Source organism: Myotis brandtii, unplaced genomic scaffold (genome assembly GCF_000412655.1).
Source record: "Myotis brandtii unplaced genomic scaffold, ASM41265v1 scaffold927, whole genome shotgun sequence".
Classification (NCBI taxonomy): Eukaryota; Metazoa; Chordata; class Mammalia; order Chiroptera; family Vespertilionidae; genus Myotis; species Myotis brandtii.
The window spans coordinates 2,870,203-2,888,689 of record NW_005371823.1 but is presented as its reverse complement, the minus strand read 5'-3'; positions in this window follow the sequence as shown (position 1 = coordinate 2,888,689).

The window sequence follows — 18,487 nt, the reverse complement described above, 5'->3', positions numbered from 1 at the left end:
CCACTAGTAACCTGCTATGTGGAATTCTGATGTGTTTTTTAAATGGAAATTAAAAAGGTATTTAGCTAATGGTCAATGGCACTTTTAATCTACTTAGTATATATAATCATTTGCGCTTGCTTGAACATATCTGAAGGGTCAAATGCTTTTCTCTTTTTACATTTTAGAATTTCTAAACGTCTAATACTACTAAAATCTTTCTAAGCATGAAGCTGAAAAAGGCAGACCTTTAATTAAATCTATTCAAATCATAGAAAGAATCATGCAGTTAAATCATTTAAATACCAGTTCTAACAATAATCTTGGAAGAACATACGATTAGAAAATATTGTTTGGAATGCAGATTTCGAACATTAACATAACGGCTTCTATTTATGGACAATAAGAATGCAGCATGCTTGCTTGTCTAAAAGGTCCTTAGCTGTCAAAAACTCACAAACTTCCTACTCTTTCAGCAATAACTATCAATAATAATAGCAATAACAATGGTCACATTAATTGTTTACACATGCTGTATGCTTTTATGGATTATTCCATTTAATTTTTACAGTAACTTTAGAACAAGGATGATGTTTATATCTGTCTTATAGATTATGAAACTGAGGCTTACAGACAAAAGTAAAGAGCCTTGTTCATGTCGCCCTGAGCTAAGCCCTGGGCATTCAAAGATGGACTGAAGGACAGTCTATTTGCTGAAGAAACATATAATCCATTCATTAAAACTTCCTATCAGTGTATAAACCAAGGGGGACACACACATTTGATTCATTTTAAATCTATCCAATTGAAATCCGACAATTTATTAGTACTGATACAAAACTAATAAGTTGGCACAATGATGTACATAATGCAATTATTCAAACAGTATTTATTGGATGCCTAGCAAGTTTATTATTAAGTGACTAAGTCACTCTCTACTAGGTGGTGTGAATTCAGTGGTTACTAAAATGAAGGTATTTCTGCCCTCAAGGAGCTTTTACAACAGTGGGAAAATCATTTTTTTAAATCTGTAAATAAAAGTAAAAAACATAATGAATAGAGAATAATGTAATTTGAGCAAGTGATCAGAAAATGTCTCTAAATAGGTTCTATTTGAGCTGAGACCTTAAAAATGAGGTGTCATCACACCAAGACATGGAAAGGGTATCCTGTGCAAAAGGAAATGTAGGTGCAAAGGGTCTGAGGCTGAAAGAACTTACATGTGTGTGCCCAAGAAACCGGTGTGGTAAGCCCAAGGGTACAAAATGAAGGCTTATTGTCCGCATTCACCCCCTCAACCTTCTCCATCTCAGTCACTTACACCACTTCTACCTGACTGTCCAAGCTGAACGACAAGAGTTGCATTCAATTTCTCTTGGCCCTTATACCCCACATCCAATCAATTAACAAGTCCTATTGGTTTGGACTCATTATCCTTATCCAGCCTTTTCCATTCCTCATCCTAGTCCAATTTAGAATCTTCTCTTGCCTAGACCACTGCTATAGCTTCCTAACTGGGCTGCCTGCTTCCTCCCAGCCACTTCTAATTTCATTTTCCTCACAGCAGCCAAAGTTATCTTTTTAAATGTAAAACAGTTTACATAACTACCCTACACAAAACCCTCTAATATCTTTCTTTTGCTCTTTCTTTTGATATCCATATAATGTGTTTTGCCTTGTCTTTCAGATTTTCACTTAAATGCCATTATCTAAATAAGGCCTTTTCTGAGGGCTCAATCCAAGATTGGTCCCACTGTGGCACATCATATTTATTCTTTTTAACTTTCTATTTATGGTATATCTTCATATCCTGAAACACAAATTTTAAGGAGAAATCTTGTCTATCTTATACAGTGTCTCCATCATTGAGCTATGTACCAAGCACCTAGCAGGCTCTCAATTCAATTGAAAAGGTTGGAGAAGTGTGCAGAGCTCAAAATATCCCTGGATCTTTGGTCTACAGTAAAAAGTTAAAAAAGCTATTGCTGTGTGGAGAATAGAGTGAAAAAGAGCAAAAAGTAGAAGCAAGGAGATGGATTATGAGACCAATTCATCAATATGAGAGAGAGATGGTTTGGGCTTGGTCTAGAATGGCAGTATTAGAGATGGCAGAGAAATGGATGAATTTGTGATATAATTTCAACTTGCTAATAGAATGAATCTGGAAAAGAGAACTAATAATTTTTTTCCTACTTTATTTATTTATTTATTTATTTATTTATTTATTTATTTGCATGAGATGGCAGGAAGGGTGGAGTTAAAGGAGGATGGACCTGGAGGAAGGACAATGAATTTGTGAACTGGATCTATTTAACCACCCTGAGCCAGACCTAATTTTCTGGCAACACATTTGGGCTTGCTTCAGGTCCAGTATCCCTCCTCGGAGGGGCAATTTAAGGAAAGGTCAACCTATTAACAGAAAAAAAATATTTCTTTAGCAGATATCCTGCCTTGATTAGATGGCAGCACCACTAGACACAAACAACAGCCCATGAAGAATGATGAACATTTAGCTCTTCATTTTTCCACAGAAGCCAAAAACAATTTTGTCAAAGAATTTCCAGCCCTGAGAATACTACATGGAAGAAATCACAGATCAGGAAGGCTTTTCACTGCATTTAACTGAAACATGATGATGCTGTCAGTTTTTAATCTCCTGTTCCCACTTTACATTCCCTCCATGCAATCTGTGGCAACAGGGATATGCAAGAGGAGAGGCAACCTGATGCCCTTAGCAGTGTGTTAGCCACTTTTACTAGGGGAGGCCTGGGGATATGAACTCTGGTAGTAGAGCTGTGGGAGCAAGCCTATGTAGAGTCCAAAAATGACAGTGATTACAGAAGGAGCAGTGGTTACAGGATAATGAAAACTGGATAAAGGAGCATAGCAGAATACAAAGTACCTGGGATGTCTCCTAGTCCTTAAGACAAAATAAAAAATTGCTTTTTAGAAAGTTTCCTGGTCAACTTGGAGATTGATATTCTAGTAGATATCAAAGTATTAAGAACTTAAGAATCACTGTTCAGTGATATTTTATCTTTATGACAAAGGTAGCCATTCTATTCATCTTCATTTTTTCTATTAATATTATTCATGAAATAAGAATGTATTGGACTCTAATATAATCCTAAATTTCTTAACATCTACTAAATATATAGGTTTAGAATGCATGGCAAAGGTTAAAAATGCAATCAAAATTAGGTAAATGACAACAAAGACATTACTTTGGATATAAATTGTTCTTAACATCCTTGCAGAAAATATATAATAACTATTGGTTTATAACTTCTAAAGCAAAAAAAAAACCATAGTCAATATTCTACTTGACATAGATGATTATGAGAATTGAATGATTTATATTTTTAATTATAATTTTAATGCTGCAAAAAGGAGAGATAATACCAATATTAATATGATTATTATGACTATAACTGAATTCCAGTAATAATCTTAATGCATAACTAAATAAAACATGGTCAAAGAAAAGCATGCATTAGTGTAAGATCAACAAAATGAACTGGTAATTTGTTTTGCACCATTCCTATGTTGTGAATTAAGAAGTGTGTGCTAGGGATGTCCACTCCCTGCCTCCCCCAGCTAGAGAGAGCTTGAAGTGCCTGAGTCCAGTCATAAAATACACAAACAGGAGTTTCTCTCCCCGCAGTCTACTGGATCCAATGTCCCATTTGGGATTTGAAGTCTCCTGGTGCACAAATAAGCAATTCCCCAAGGGTCCAAAGATCAGGATAGCATAGAGTCAGCCCCCAAATACAATCATGTGCCACTTAAAGACAAAGATATGTTTTGAGAAATTCATCAATTGAGGTGATTTTGTCATTGTGTAAACACCATAGTGTGAAGTTATATAAACCTAAACGGTCTAGTCTACTACATACCTAGGCTATGTGGTCGACAAACTGCGGCTCGTGAGCCACATGCGGCTCTTTGGCCCCTTGAGTGTGGCTCTTCCTAAGCCTTAGGAGTACCCTAATTAAGTTAATAACAATGTACCTACCTATATAGTTTAAGTTTAAAAAATTTGGCTCTCAAAAGAAATTTCAATCGTTGTACTGTTGATATTTGGCTCTGTTGACTGAGTTTGCCACCCACTGGATTGCTCCTAGGCTACAAGCCTGTACAGTATGTTACTGTACAAAACAATATGAGTTTAATTGAGAACCACTGGTTTAAATCAAGCACAGAGAAAATGATGCAATCAAACACGAGATGCATGTCTGCTACTGGAGTAACATAATATACTGTTTTACAGCAAACTTTTAAAAAATAAATATATTGGCCTTTGAGCAAACTTTAACAAGTAGAAAGAGAATACTCTAAATTAAAAATTTTTTAAAGTATACAATAGTAAATACATGAACTGGTAACATGGTCACTTATTATCATTATCAAGTATTATGCGCTGTATAGTTGTATGTACTGTACTTTTATACGACTGGCAGTGTAGTAGGTTTGTCTATACCAGCATCACCACAAGCACAAGAGTAATGTGTTGGGCTACAATGTTCTGATGAAATACATGAACTGGTAACATGGTCACTTATTATCATTTTCAAGTATGTGCTGTATAGTTGTATGTACTGTACTTTTATACGACTGACAGTGTAGTAGAAATGTCTATACCAGCATTACCACAAGCACAAGAGTAATGCGTTGGGCTACAATGTTCTGATAGCTATGATGTCACTAGGCAATTAGAAATTTTCAGCTCATTGTAATCCTTTGGACCACCAATCGTATATGTTTTCCATCATTGACTGAACCGTTATGCCACAGGGGAAGGCATTACTGATTCCCTTCTTGTAATGACTAGATAATATGCTGATAGAATAAATATGAATTTGGCCTCTATTTTAGGGCAGATTCTGATTCTCTGGTCTGCACAGCCCCTGGGTACTCAAGAGTTTAGCCTCACAACAGTTCTTCTCCCAAGCAATTAGCCACAATTTCTTTTTTTGACCATGGGCTCCCCAGTGGGTAATTTTAGGGATGAGGGACACATGCCCAAATGTTCCTGCTCCCACTCTCCTTATTCTTCTTTGAGCTTCCTTTCTTTATTTACATTTCTGTGTTTTGTTTTGTTTTTGTGTGATCTTCATTCTGTTCTCCCCAGAAAGAGACTGTCAGCAAGGACCCTGGCATTCAGCAACACATAATTTATTTACCTTCCCTAAAGTAGAAGGAGTCAAGTCCTCAATATACAAATTCATTTCACAGAGGAAAGAGGAAGCGTTTTTACTCCTATTGTTTCTTAGACATTTTTAGAATGGGCAAGGTGCTCGTAAATATAAAACATTAACTAGTAAACATACAGAAGGACATGTATTTTCATACCTGATTATGAACACTAGTGTTTAAACAATTTCTGTCTGTCAAGTGACTTCCTAAATCTTTAGACCCTGCCTTCTTTATCCTCTGTGAAATGGACCCCAAACAATCCCCTTAATGACAGTGATGCTTTGTAACATCAGGAGATCCTCCAAAAGCTATCCTGCCAAACCTGCTGGGGTTTTTTTTTAACCCAAACCCCCCCAAAATTAAAAATAGTCTGTACCAATACTAACCTGACTCAATTTTCATATGGCAAAATTAGAAAATAGAATAGAGTGTGCTGGGATACACAGTAAGTGTCCTTTAATCTCTCACAAAAAGAGACACAATTTCTAAAAATTTATTCTCTCCCAAAAAAAACTGGTTCTTGTTCCCCTACTCCAGGTAAATGTGTATATTTATTTGTAATGAAGCTATTTAGGTATATGATAAAGCTGAAAATGATGATACAGCTGCACAGTTGAATGAAAGCCAGCACAGTTGCAAAGCCCACCAGACCTTGCTAACAGAAGTGATGCCATCTATATATATACTAGAGGCCCGGTGCACAAAAATTTGTGCACTTGGGTGGGTCCCTCAGCCCGGCCTATGCCCTCTCACATTCTGGGGCCCCTCGGGGGCCCCTTCCCCTGGCTGCTGGCACCAGTTTCCCTCCAGCGCCCAGAACCCAGGCCTTCGCTCTTCACTGGGAGGGGCCCGGGCCCCGGGGGCATGGCGGAGGCTGGCACAGCGGGTGAGGGGCTTAGCTCGCCGTGCGCGGGTCCCGGGGGCGTGGCGGAGTGTCTGCATCAGGGGGGCACTCCAACCCCACCAGCCACCCTGGTCTCTGATCAGCATTTGGTCTGAGAGGGTCCCTGCCACCGGCACCACTCGTGTGCTCCACCAGGGGGCAGTGTGCTCCCCATGACCCTGAACTCTCAGAGCAGGGATTCCCATTTGCCCACTCCTGGCCCCAGGAGAGCCAGGACACCAAACCACAGAATTAACTTCTCACCCAGATTCACTCGCCACGTGCGGGCCCCGGGGGCGTGGCCAAGGCCAGTGCAGCGGGCTTCCCTCTTTGCTCTTTGCTCACCACGCTGGCCTTCGCTCGCTGCTCCTGCCCGGGGCCAGCCGGCTTCCCTCCATAGCTTGGCACCTATGTATGCAAATTAACCTCCATCTTTGTTGGCGGTTTGAACTGCCATCTTTCTTGGCAGTTAATTTGCATATCACCCTGATTAGCCAATGGGAAGCATAGCGAAGGTATGGTCAATTACCCTTTTTGTCTTTTATTAGATAGGATATGAAAAGAAGCAATATGCTAATGAGGTTGAGACTCCATCACGGTCACAACCAGCTCAGGAGGAGGGGCCAGGCTCTGCCCAAGCCTGAGAGATCAACACAGAGGGGCACCTGCTTTGAGCCTCTGTAGTGCAGCTGGGGACAGGGCCCCAGCGGACAAACACACACATGGGGTGCCTGCTCCCAGCCTCCGATGCGGCTCGGGGCAGGCCCCCAGAGGACACACACACACACACACACACACACACACACACACACACACGGAGCGCCTGCTCTGAACCTCCGAGGCATGGCTGGGGACAGGCCCCCAGCAGACACACACACACACACACACACAGGGCGCCTGCTCCAAGCCTCCATGGCCAGACTGCGGCTTAGGGCCGCTCCCCAGGGGGAGCGGCCCTAAGCCATCAGTAGGACATCCCCTGAGGGCTCCTGGACTGTGAGAGGGGGCAGGCTTGGCTGAGGGACCCCCACCCCCCAGTGCATGAATTTCGTGCACTAGGCCTCTAGTTAGAATATATTTGTAAAGATATTGCCATAATCTGTTAGCATTAAAGCAGGCTTCTTTAAGCTAGATTTTACTATAATTTAGACCCCATCCATATTAAAAATAGCACTCTATCAGTTTTGAAAATTTGTTCTAAATTTGCACTTTAAGGCTGACTGGGACCTCATCTGCTGTGCTTCAGTCTGGGGCAACTATTGTATAGGCTAGTTGTAAAGCCTACATACATATGAGGAGTAGTGATGAAAAGTACAAGCCCCCTCCCCCCCCAACGATAATAATGCATTCAATAAATCTTTTCTTTCTAGTTTGACCAAACTACATATAAAAAAATGTAAACATGTAAATTCATTTCATGTGCAAATAGGATGGGGAATAAGAACCAGTAGGAAATGAGCATCAGAAGCTGCAGCTAAGTCTGCAGGTTTGGTGAGCATATCAAGGGCTGTATTTCTGCTTCCCATAATTTCATCCATGTATGCCACTGAGCTTTGCTAATGTTTGATATTCCATTTTGATATGCTGTGAAGCAGTCCTGTCAACTGTGTTAGTACCATTCCTACTTTATAAATTAGACACTGAAGGAATGTAAGGCCTCACTCCTGGTCAAAGTAGGAAAGGAGAAATTCAACACTCCTTGTGTTTGACTGCTCTGCACATTTGGGACCAGCAAGCCATGGTATTCACAGTTACAATGTGGTAAAAGCCATCAGGCTGCCCAAAAGATTGTCTTCTGGACTGAAGAGCAAACACTAATACTGACAAAATATGACTCAAGCAACCCCATATGTATATGTAAATCCATCCATAACAAGTCCATGTAGTGTTCCTCCTCTTACCTTTCACTGTTGTTCTACTACACTGTGTTGAGGAACCATGCCCCCCTGTATGGACTGGTTGACAAGGCTACATAGACATTTATAGCAGGCGTGTGTAACTACATAAGCCTATGAAGACAATCCTGTGTGTCCTTGGGCCTCTTTCATGATAGCGGTCTCATACACCAAAAGTTAATAGATTCATGATAAAAAGAATGAGACAATCACCAAATAAATGAGTACTGATTGACTGACCAAGAATAGAGAAGGAAAGGACCATAAAGAAGTAGAGGAGACATTATTCCACTGAAAACCTTTGCTAAAATCTTAGTGGCAAGATACCATTTGCTTTAAGAGATGTAAAGAAGTATAAAGTATTTCTCTTGCTATGAAGAAGTATAAAATCCCTGTGAGGGGGGAAGAAAAGACACTGTTGGGAACAAAGTCGTCTCAAAATATTCCAAAGCAATAAAATCAAGAATGAAAAAAGAGTAAATAGCTAATTCTCATGATGTGACAGCAAAATTGACACAGTGAGGATTTGGAGTCAGAAGAGCAGGGCTCCATCCTCACTCAGACATCAAGGGACCTCAGAAAACTTCTTAAATTCAGATTCTCACTTTTTTCACAGACAAATGAGAATACTGGCAGTTTGTACCACAAATGTTTGTTATGTGTGTTGAGTTATCTAGTATAATTCAAAATGAGCTCAAGTGGAAACCTCACCAAGGTAACCTTGTAATTAGGGCCTCAAGTCTAAATTCTAATATTTTATCTTAAATATGTTTCCTATATATGGATCCTATCACCAGAGAACCCAGGGAATTAAAAAAAAATGGTGACTACATGGAAAAATCTCAAGAAACTTTAAAATGGATTTGAGTAACTGGAAAATAATTTATGAAATAAGGTATATTAAAGCATAAGGGAATTAGTTACTTACCCAGATTTCTAAAATCCTCCAACTGTATAGAACTATTTTAACCAAGCATCCATTCTAACTCTTGACAACACATAGTAACTTAGAGACTCTATCTGTAGAAGTAGTTTTAAAGCAAGGCTAGATAGCCTGTCTTGTACTGCAACAATTAATGCTGTTTATTGAATATCTATATGCTTTCCCAATGCTGTGATATTACCAAGTGCTCTAAAGATTTCACACTTAACACAAATCACATGGTTGTTTTGTTTTGTTTTTGTGCTCCTCCAATTTAATAGACCTCCATGCCCCATAACAGCCTGAGGTTTGGAGGCCTGGCTTCTATAAGGACTCACATCTACGGATTCTGTAGAGTCTCCAAGGTTTCTGCAGTAGCAACATTTACATTTTCATAACTGAAACTTCCCCACCAAATAATGTCACTTCATACACTGTAGAACCTCTGAGTCTTTCAAATGCTTGACATCAGATCCACATGGGCCTGTTCTCAATAGACAGTGTCCCTTTACTCTCTTTGCACTGAGCTGCTAGCTAAGCAAAAATATGCCCCTTGCCCTAGCTGGTTTGGCTCAGTTGAAAGAGCATCGGCCTGTGGACTGAAGGGTCCCAGGTTCAATTCCGGTCAAGGGCATGTACCTTGGTTGCTGGCATATCCCCAGTAGAAGGTGTGCAGGAGGCAGCTGATCGATGTTTCTAACTCTCTATCCCTCTCCCTTCCTCTCTGTAAAAAAAATCAATAAAATATATTATTTAAAAAAGATGCCCCTTACCTCACTCTATGACCCATTTTTTCAAGATTTTCCATTGACATCAATTGAATTGAATCAATTGAATCCATAGGTACTTTTAGTTGCACCTGTTCTTTTCATTACAGAGCCATTAGAGTTTGGCTGAGAGACTAGAACAGTGAGTAAATGTTGAGTTTCTAAAAGAGCACCTCAACATGGCATTTCCCCAAAAAGTGCAATGGAGTGTATTCTATAAGGGGAAATCAAGACATAATAAACCACCTTTTACTTTTATAATTTGAGCTCTCAAACATGCATCCCTAGCATTCTCCCTCTAATCTTGATGCTTCAGGAAAACTGATTAATAGATCAGAGGAGGTAGGTTAGGGATAGCTGGGAAGGAAGTGTTAAGAACCCTATAACAGGAAATGAAAATAAAAAGATCCTGTGCCATCTATATTGAATACAGATGTACACAATGCAGCAACTCTGTCCTATACAGATGCCAAGAATATACCAGCTACATGTGGCCTCATAGGAGGATGGAGAACAGTGATAGGATAAACTAATAAGCTTTCTTTTACTATTGGAAACAAAGGCATACATTGCACTATTGTCCTGGATCTGCCTGATACTTCAGCAGTTAATGAGTAGCCACTATGAGCAGGGAACTGGGATGGGACCATGTTTCTCCTATTTGCCCACTTTTCTTACCCAGGCTCACAAACATGGGTCAGGCTCTCATTAAGTCTCAGATGGACTCTTAAAATCATTTTCTACTTGATCTCTCCCCTTCCAAACTAGCTTGAACACAGCTTTGGGATTGATTTTTGTAAAATATAGCTTTGATCATTGTACCTGTCTGAGCAAAAGCCTTCAGTGGTTCTCAACCGTACACCCAATTAAGTCTAAGGTCTCAGCTTAGCATTTAAGACCCTTTACAAAGCGGTCCTTTTCTGCTTACCTTTCCTCTCTTCTCTCTCTAGTCTAGCTTCTAGGCAAATCCCACAAATTCTGCAATTCTCTAGAATCTCCAAGGGTGGAATGGCCTGGGTGTCAATGCTTTCTGGGAGTTTCCTCCGGGCTTAGGGACTTAGGGCATTCAGAAGTAGTCCTATTGGAAGGAAGGTTGGTGATGGCCAACAAATTGTGCAGGAATGGGTCCATGATGAAGTCAGGAAGGGACTTCCAATCAACCAGATAGATCAATGGAAATCATTCTCAAAAGAACAGAGCTAAGTGCAAGGCTTATGAGGACATGGTGATGATGGAAATCATGACCGGCTTTCCTTCACTTCCTCTCATCCTCCAACCCAAGTACTGACATCACTTTTCCTCCCTGGCTTGAAGAGTATTCTTCTTTGTTTTTAAATAATAGCTCCATATTACATAAAAGACACTTGTCACTCCAAATACTATTGTCACTTCATTCTAACTATGTACCTTAAAAGTATAGGAAAGAGGAACACACTGAACTATTAAGAGGTAGGTATCTGAGCAAGGGGGTGGGGGTTGAGTTTATGGATGATCTATATGGCACAATCATTAACACCCCTCCCCTGAGATGAGGGACAAGACAATAATCTTTGCAATCTCCACTTCTATTCAAAACTGGATTCCAGTTTTAGCTGGTGGCAAGGGGCATATACAAGGGAACAAAAAGTTTATAAGAAATGAAATCTTATTATACACAGATGACAGGTTTGTGGTTGAATAATCTACATGTACATTCTTAGAATGAGCAAGGTCACTGGATATGAGAGTAATATACAAAAATTAATTATACATCAGCAAAAGCAATTAAAAATAAAATTTAGAAAATACAAATTACAATAGCCATTAAAACTATTAAATATATAGGAGTAAATCTAACAAAAGGTTGTGCAAATCCTCTACATAGAAAACTATAAGACATTACTAAGTGGCAAGACCTCAACAAAGGAGGAATTTATAATAGATGTAGATTGGAGGACTCAGTGTTCTAAAGATCTTAATTCTCCTCAAACTGATCTATAGAGTAAATCAAATTCCACCAAGAAAGGTAGTTGTTTATTGTTTTGTTTTGTTTTTTTATTGTTGTTTGAGAGTACATGGTATGCATGTGTGTAGAAATTACCAAATGAATTCTAAAATGCATATAAACCTGGAAGAGGACAAAAACAGACAAGAAAATCTTGAAGGTGAAAAACTAAGCTGAATGATTTATACAACTAGATATGTAAATTTATTTTAAGGCTACAATATTTACGGTAATGGGGTACTGGCACAGTGAAAACCAAAAATATCAATGGAGTAAAAGAGACCAGAAACAGATATATGCATATATGGCATTACAGTGTGGTAAGGGAAAATGTGGTTTTTGGAGTCAAGTGGAGATCTGTATGGGGAAAAAAAAGCTAATCTTTACCTTTGCATATCACATCATACACTAAAATTAATTCCAGGTGGACTGTAAATCTAACAGTGAAAGGAAAATCAATTAAGCTTCTAGGAGATTACATAGGAAATATTTTCATTAGCTTGGAATAAGGCAAACATTTCTTAAACAAGACACACACAAAAATACTACCATAAAAGAAATGATTGATGAAAGACATTAAAATTAGAAATTTGTTTTCCTCAGAGACACTTTAGAAAGAAAAAAGCAGAAAATAGTTACATACATATAACTAACAAAGGACTCACACCCAGAATGAATAAGTGATTCCTATAAATCAAATGTTTTAAAATGGATAACCCTACAGAAAAACAGAAAAAGGATTTGAATAGGCACTTCACAAGAGGATATTTAAACAGACAATTATCATGTAAAAAGTTGTTTATCCTCATTGATAACTAGGGAAATGCAAAGTAAAACAAATACATATCCTAAAATGCTACAATTAGAATGCCTGATAATACCAAATGTTGACAAGGATGTGGAACAACTATAACTCTTACACACTGCTTATGGTAATGAAAATTGGTAAAATTGATTTGGGAAACTGTTTAACATCATCTACTAAAGTGTAGATACAAACCCTAAGGCCCAACAATTCACCCAACAAAAATGCACACATCTGCCTCACAAGACATGTACAAACAGTTCCTCAAAAAGTTCAGAGATATTTATAACAGCATTACCCAAAAGGTAGAAACAACCCAAATGCCCATAGATGAATGGAAGAACAAATTGGGACATATTCATACAATATACCCCAATTCAGCCATAAAAAGGAATGAAGTGCTAATACATACAACTTACAAGAACCTTGAACATATTATGCTTAGTGAAAGAGGCCAAATACAATGGTCATATATTGTATGATTTGTTTTATATACTAGTGACCCGGTGCACGGATTCCTGCACATTGAAAGGAAATTAATTAGAAGGTGGCCAGTGGGGCAGGACTGGGTGAGACAGGCTGGACATGCCCTGGAGCCAACCTCCCGTGGTCCCTCCGTGGTGTCTCTGCGGAGTGAACAGGGGTTCCTCTGGTGGGTGGTGTCTCTCGGCCAGGCCTGCGGGGATCAGGCCGAAACTCTCTGACATCCCCCGAGGGGTCCCGGAGTATGAGAGGGCACTCTGCAAAGTTGTTGTCATACAAGGGTGTGAAATGCAAACACAAGTGTGCAGTAAACCAGATTCAGGGCCAACTGTGCCCCAGAAACAACATAACCCACTGTCAAAGGTGGAATTGCGTAGCCCCACAAGGAATCGGGCTCCCTCCTCTCTGGTTCCAGGGTGTGTCACCTGAGAACCTCCACTGCCAAGTCACTGCAGCACTGCAGCTCCTGCGTTGAGCGTCTGCACCCTGGTGGTCAGTGAGCATCATAGCGACCAGTCAGATGGTCGGACACTTAGCATATTATCCTTTTATATATATAGATTATATATATATAGATATCCAGGCAGGCAAATTCATAAGGACATAAAATAGATTAGTTGTTACCATGAAAATGAGGAGCAATTACTTAATGGGTACAGGATGTTTTTCTGGCAAGGTGAGAAAGTTTTGAAACTAGAGAGAGGTGGTGGTTGTACAACATTGGGAATACACCAAACTCCACTTAACTGTACACTTTAAAATGTGTTTTTAGCCCTGGCTGGTGTGCCCAAGCACCGAAGGGTCATGGGTTAGATTCCCTGTCAAGGGCACGTACCCCAGGTCAGGGCCCTGGGAAGCAACCAGTCAATGTGTCTCTCACACATCATGTTTCTCTCTCTCCCCATCCCTACTTCCCTTTCAGTCTCTCTGAAAAGCAATGGAAAAAAAACACCCTCAGGTGAGGGAGGGAAATGTATTTTTAAATTGTTGCACCTTAATTTTTTAAAAGACATTAAAAATTGCCCTTTTGCTCTTATTTTCATATTCTCCAGAAACTATATCCCTAATCTATGGCAGTCCTCACTTTACAGGGAACTGGCATGACTTTCAGGTACCACCGTTAAGTTACACCAGTCACCCAACAAAATGATTCAAATTTCAGTGACCACAGAATATTCTGTGAGTGATTGCATAAAGTACAAACTTCACAACTAGCTCTTCACTCTATAAATCACTAAGTAAACAACAGATATGCATCATAATCAATGACTAATCGCATCTTCTTTCAAAGTCGGCCAGTGATTGGTTAGAGCAATAATTAAGCAGATCAAGCACAGACAGCAAAGCATACAGTTGTGTTGCATCCTGCTCTCCAATTGATAACCACATATGACATTTACAAAAAATGGGTAATTGAAAGAGGAAATTGGCCAAAAAAGATAAAAATGCAGCAAAGAAATGAGTGGTAACATCAAAAGTGAAACTCTAAAGCAATGTAAACCGAGTTATGGAGAAATTGGTGACAATGGGATTGTTGATAAAACTACCACTTGAGAGACTCAGAATTGGCAACCAGAGAACTTAATGAAGGTGAACTTACCAATTACACAAGGAAAGTGGTTTGGACAAAATGATGATCTCCCAGAGGAAGTGATAGATGCAGGCAAACAACTGCAAATAACAACTTCAACATGAAGAAAGCTCTCAGAGATATTTTGCAACATTGAAAGCAAGAGGAAAAACGTTGGAAGCTAATCTAAACTTATAAAGGAGTATGACAGTGTGCCAATGCATAGAAAATGTTCACTCCCTGCCATAATTTATAGGCAAGAAGAGGACAAGTACTAGCTAAAACTACTATTGATAGGACTTTTACAAAAATAACAATGTACTTGAACTCTCAATATTTCTGATTTTTAATTATAGTGTATTAGCTGTATTTTCTTATTTCCCTACATATTTATAACCAGCAATAAGATAGTTTTTATTCTTTTGACAAACGTTTTTTAAAGTTACTGAAAATTGTAATTTTCCCCATTGATTGTTCAGATCACTTTGCATGGTTTCAGCTTGCACAGTCATTGCTGATTTCACACTACTATACAAAGCTATAACACCCTGTATTCTATTCTTTACACTCCACATCCCAGTCAAATGCTCACTATTACCAGCAATTTAAAATATTTGTATACTTCCTAGCAACACTCTCTGACATAATATTGGCTTAAAAATATTTATTTCCACCACTCCCTCCCCACCCCATGACTTTGATCATGATATTTCCTTACCCTATAATTTCTTCCTCTCACAATTTTAAATTCATCTTCCTTCATGAAGACATTTTCTGATTTCCTGCTTCCAAATTAAGGTGATCCCTGTCGTCCTCCTTGGAAGCCTCTCCCTACTATAATAAAAAATACATCTAGCAAACAATCCAACAATCACCACTTAATATACCTTTGTTGTAAATACATGCATGTTTGGTTTTCAGTTTTTGGTGTTTTTTTGGTCTTTATTTTGGCAAATAGAGAATTGTAGCTTAAAATGGGATATAGTTGAATATATGCATAAAAAAATAAAGGCAAAATAGACAAAGCAAGTGACACTAGAACTTTTTTTTAACAGTGGCTTCTTTTTTTCTTTTGTTGACAGTATTACAGATGTACCCTAATTCCTCCCTTAACTCTCTTCTTCCAATCCCTGCTCCACCCCAACCCTTCACCATACTATTGTCTGTGTCCATTGGTTATGCATATATGTATATACATTCTTTGGTTAATCTCTTCGCTTCTCCCCACCCCCTCTAAGATATGTCTGCATCTGTGACTCTGGGCCTATACTAATATTTTAAGAAATATAATTTTTTCCCTAAAGCAGAACTTTTCTGAAAAACAGTTTAAATGCTGTTATGACTTTTTATTTGAGTATTTATAGAATACTGAATACTTCTAAAATATCTATGTTAAGAACAAAGTCTATTCAAGTTCTATTCCTCAAGGGTGTGGGGAAAGACAACACTGTGCACTGTGTTAGCAGTCAGTCCAACAACCCCCCATTGCTGTGTGCAATTGCACTTTTATACATTGCCCTTGAATAAATAGTTACTTGGCTCTGAAATTTCTTGAACTGACAGCTCTTTGCTGAAGACCTCACAAGACTTTTAATAAAGACAACTAAAAAGCAATTGATTTTCCCCCTGGTTGGAGTATGAATTCAAAAGATTGGTAAACAATATCTGCCATGATCTCTCTTAAGAATGCATCCTTTGATTTGTACTTTGGGGAAAAAAAGATACATGTAAATCAATATTTGTTTTCTTTGTATAGTAACCACATGCAGAGTTGTCTGAGACAGTAGTATGATATAGCTACTCTTGTTGGGGAGTGGGACAAATAGTTGTCTGTTTACACTCTCTATGTGACTTATTTGAAATTAGTTCTAAATGATACATACTTGAACCAATTTCTCCCCCACACCACACAAAACACACTACATTATACTGCTAGGCACCCTACATCCATTGCCAGCCCACCCATCATGGTAAACAAACCAACAGCCATTTTATCACTCCATCCCCTTGGCCATGGTGGATTGGACCAGGATTGCTTCTATCTCAGTCAAAGTACCTTCTCTTGGGAATTGGATTTAGAACTTAACGATGGTCCATTTTGGGGTATCTAGACATGTCAGATATAGTCTTACAAATGTGAAAAAGAAATTATCACCTGTCATGCAGGAAGAAACTGATTTTCAAAGAGAAAGAAAACACTTTCTAGTCTCTGGTTCCAACTTCTTTCTAAGCCTAAGTTCCTTCTCATTACTGGGTTCCATGAGACATCCCTACATCTTTACAATGAACTCCCCTTGCCTACTTGAATTGTTATCAGTTACTTGCTTATTTCACCTAAAACAAAACAAAAGAAATATTCCAATGCAGCACTGATTAGAGACTTCATCTCTGAGAGAAGAATAATGATGACATTATTATAATAAATCTCAAGAATGGACAAACAGAACAATGAATGCCCTTTTAAAATTGGAATCAACTATTCATTATTTTTAGATTAAAAATGTGCAAGCTTTTCCCAAGAAGGCTTTGTTACCTGTCTTAAGCTCACTATGTAAATCTGTGTTGCTAATTTGCCACACAAATTGATCTGTTACTCCACAAAAGCACATCAGCCTTTCATGTAACAACCGAGCCTTTTAGACCTACAACTAACTCTCCACCTGAGAGGGGAATGTGGTCTCAAACACCCTATTAGATCTTTTATAGGAGACACTCTCCGAAATGAATAACAGTTTCAACATCTTAACAGAGTCTGTGTTGGTTTCCCTGGAGCCAAGAGACCCTTACTAGGAAAATGTCTCCAATCTGACCACTGACCATAATGGTGCTTATTCTCTTCCTGTCCAATATTATTTACCTTTAGAAATATTTAGTTATTGATTTTTGAAAAGCTTAACAATTTTCTAAAATGCACTTGATACTCTCTCCCAGAAGTGTGCTTTTTTGTTTGTTTGTTGTTGTTGTTTTCTCATTCAATGTTTCATGGGTCTTCAATCCCATTCTCCTCACTAAATACAGGAATACTACATCTAAACTTGCTACAAAATTGAGCAGCTGGATAAATAGAACCCAAGTAAAAAGCTAGGAGAAAGGCAATCTCCTAAGTTTAGCAGAGAATCCAGCCCTTTCTTAATTTATTAAAAATAACATGATTACACAGTCAAATGCAGAATACAGGGTCATGTCTCTTTTACTGAAAACAAAAACAGTAGGATTTGTTTCCAATATCTGTACTTATCCCTGAAAAAGTTCTTGAATATCATCAGATGTTTTAAAAGGTATTTAGCCACCAAATTTTTACTGGTCCCAACAACATAGTTTAGACTAACACTTTAAACAATCGATCAATAAGCTAATTATTTGTTGAGTACCTAGAGAACAATTGGCAAAGTAGTTAATCTACCATTCTACTGTCAAGGTTAATAGTTGCTTTCTTTTAATTATGAGTTCTCTTTTTTTAAAGGGTCTTTGTAGTCACTATAATTTAAAATTTATTTTATTTTTATAAATATGTTTAAGTAAAATAGAATATTTCACAGCTGGGATGTGGCTCAGGTAATCTTTTTCAGTGAAACAGGGCTTTATTTATTTATTTAAATCTTTTTATTTTATTGATCAAGGTATTACATATGTATCCTTATCCCCCCATTACCCCCCTTCTCCCCCCCCCTCCCCCCCCCCTTCCCTCTGAGAATTGTCAGTCTGTTCCATTTCCATGTCTCTGGTTCTATTTTATTCACCAGTTTATTCTGTTCATTACATTTCTTACTCGTTTATTTTGATTTTTAGATTCAGTTGTTGCTAGGTATGTATTTGTTGCCATTTTGTTGTTCATATTTTTGATCTTTTTCTTCTTCCTCCTCTTCTTAAAGAATACCCTTCAACTTTTCATATAATACTGGTTTGGTGGTGATGGCCTCCTTCAGCTTTTTCTTGTCTGTGAAGGTCTTTATCTGACCTGCAATTCTAAATGATAGCTTTGCTGGATGAAGTAATCTTGGTT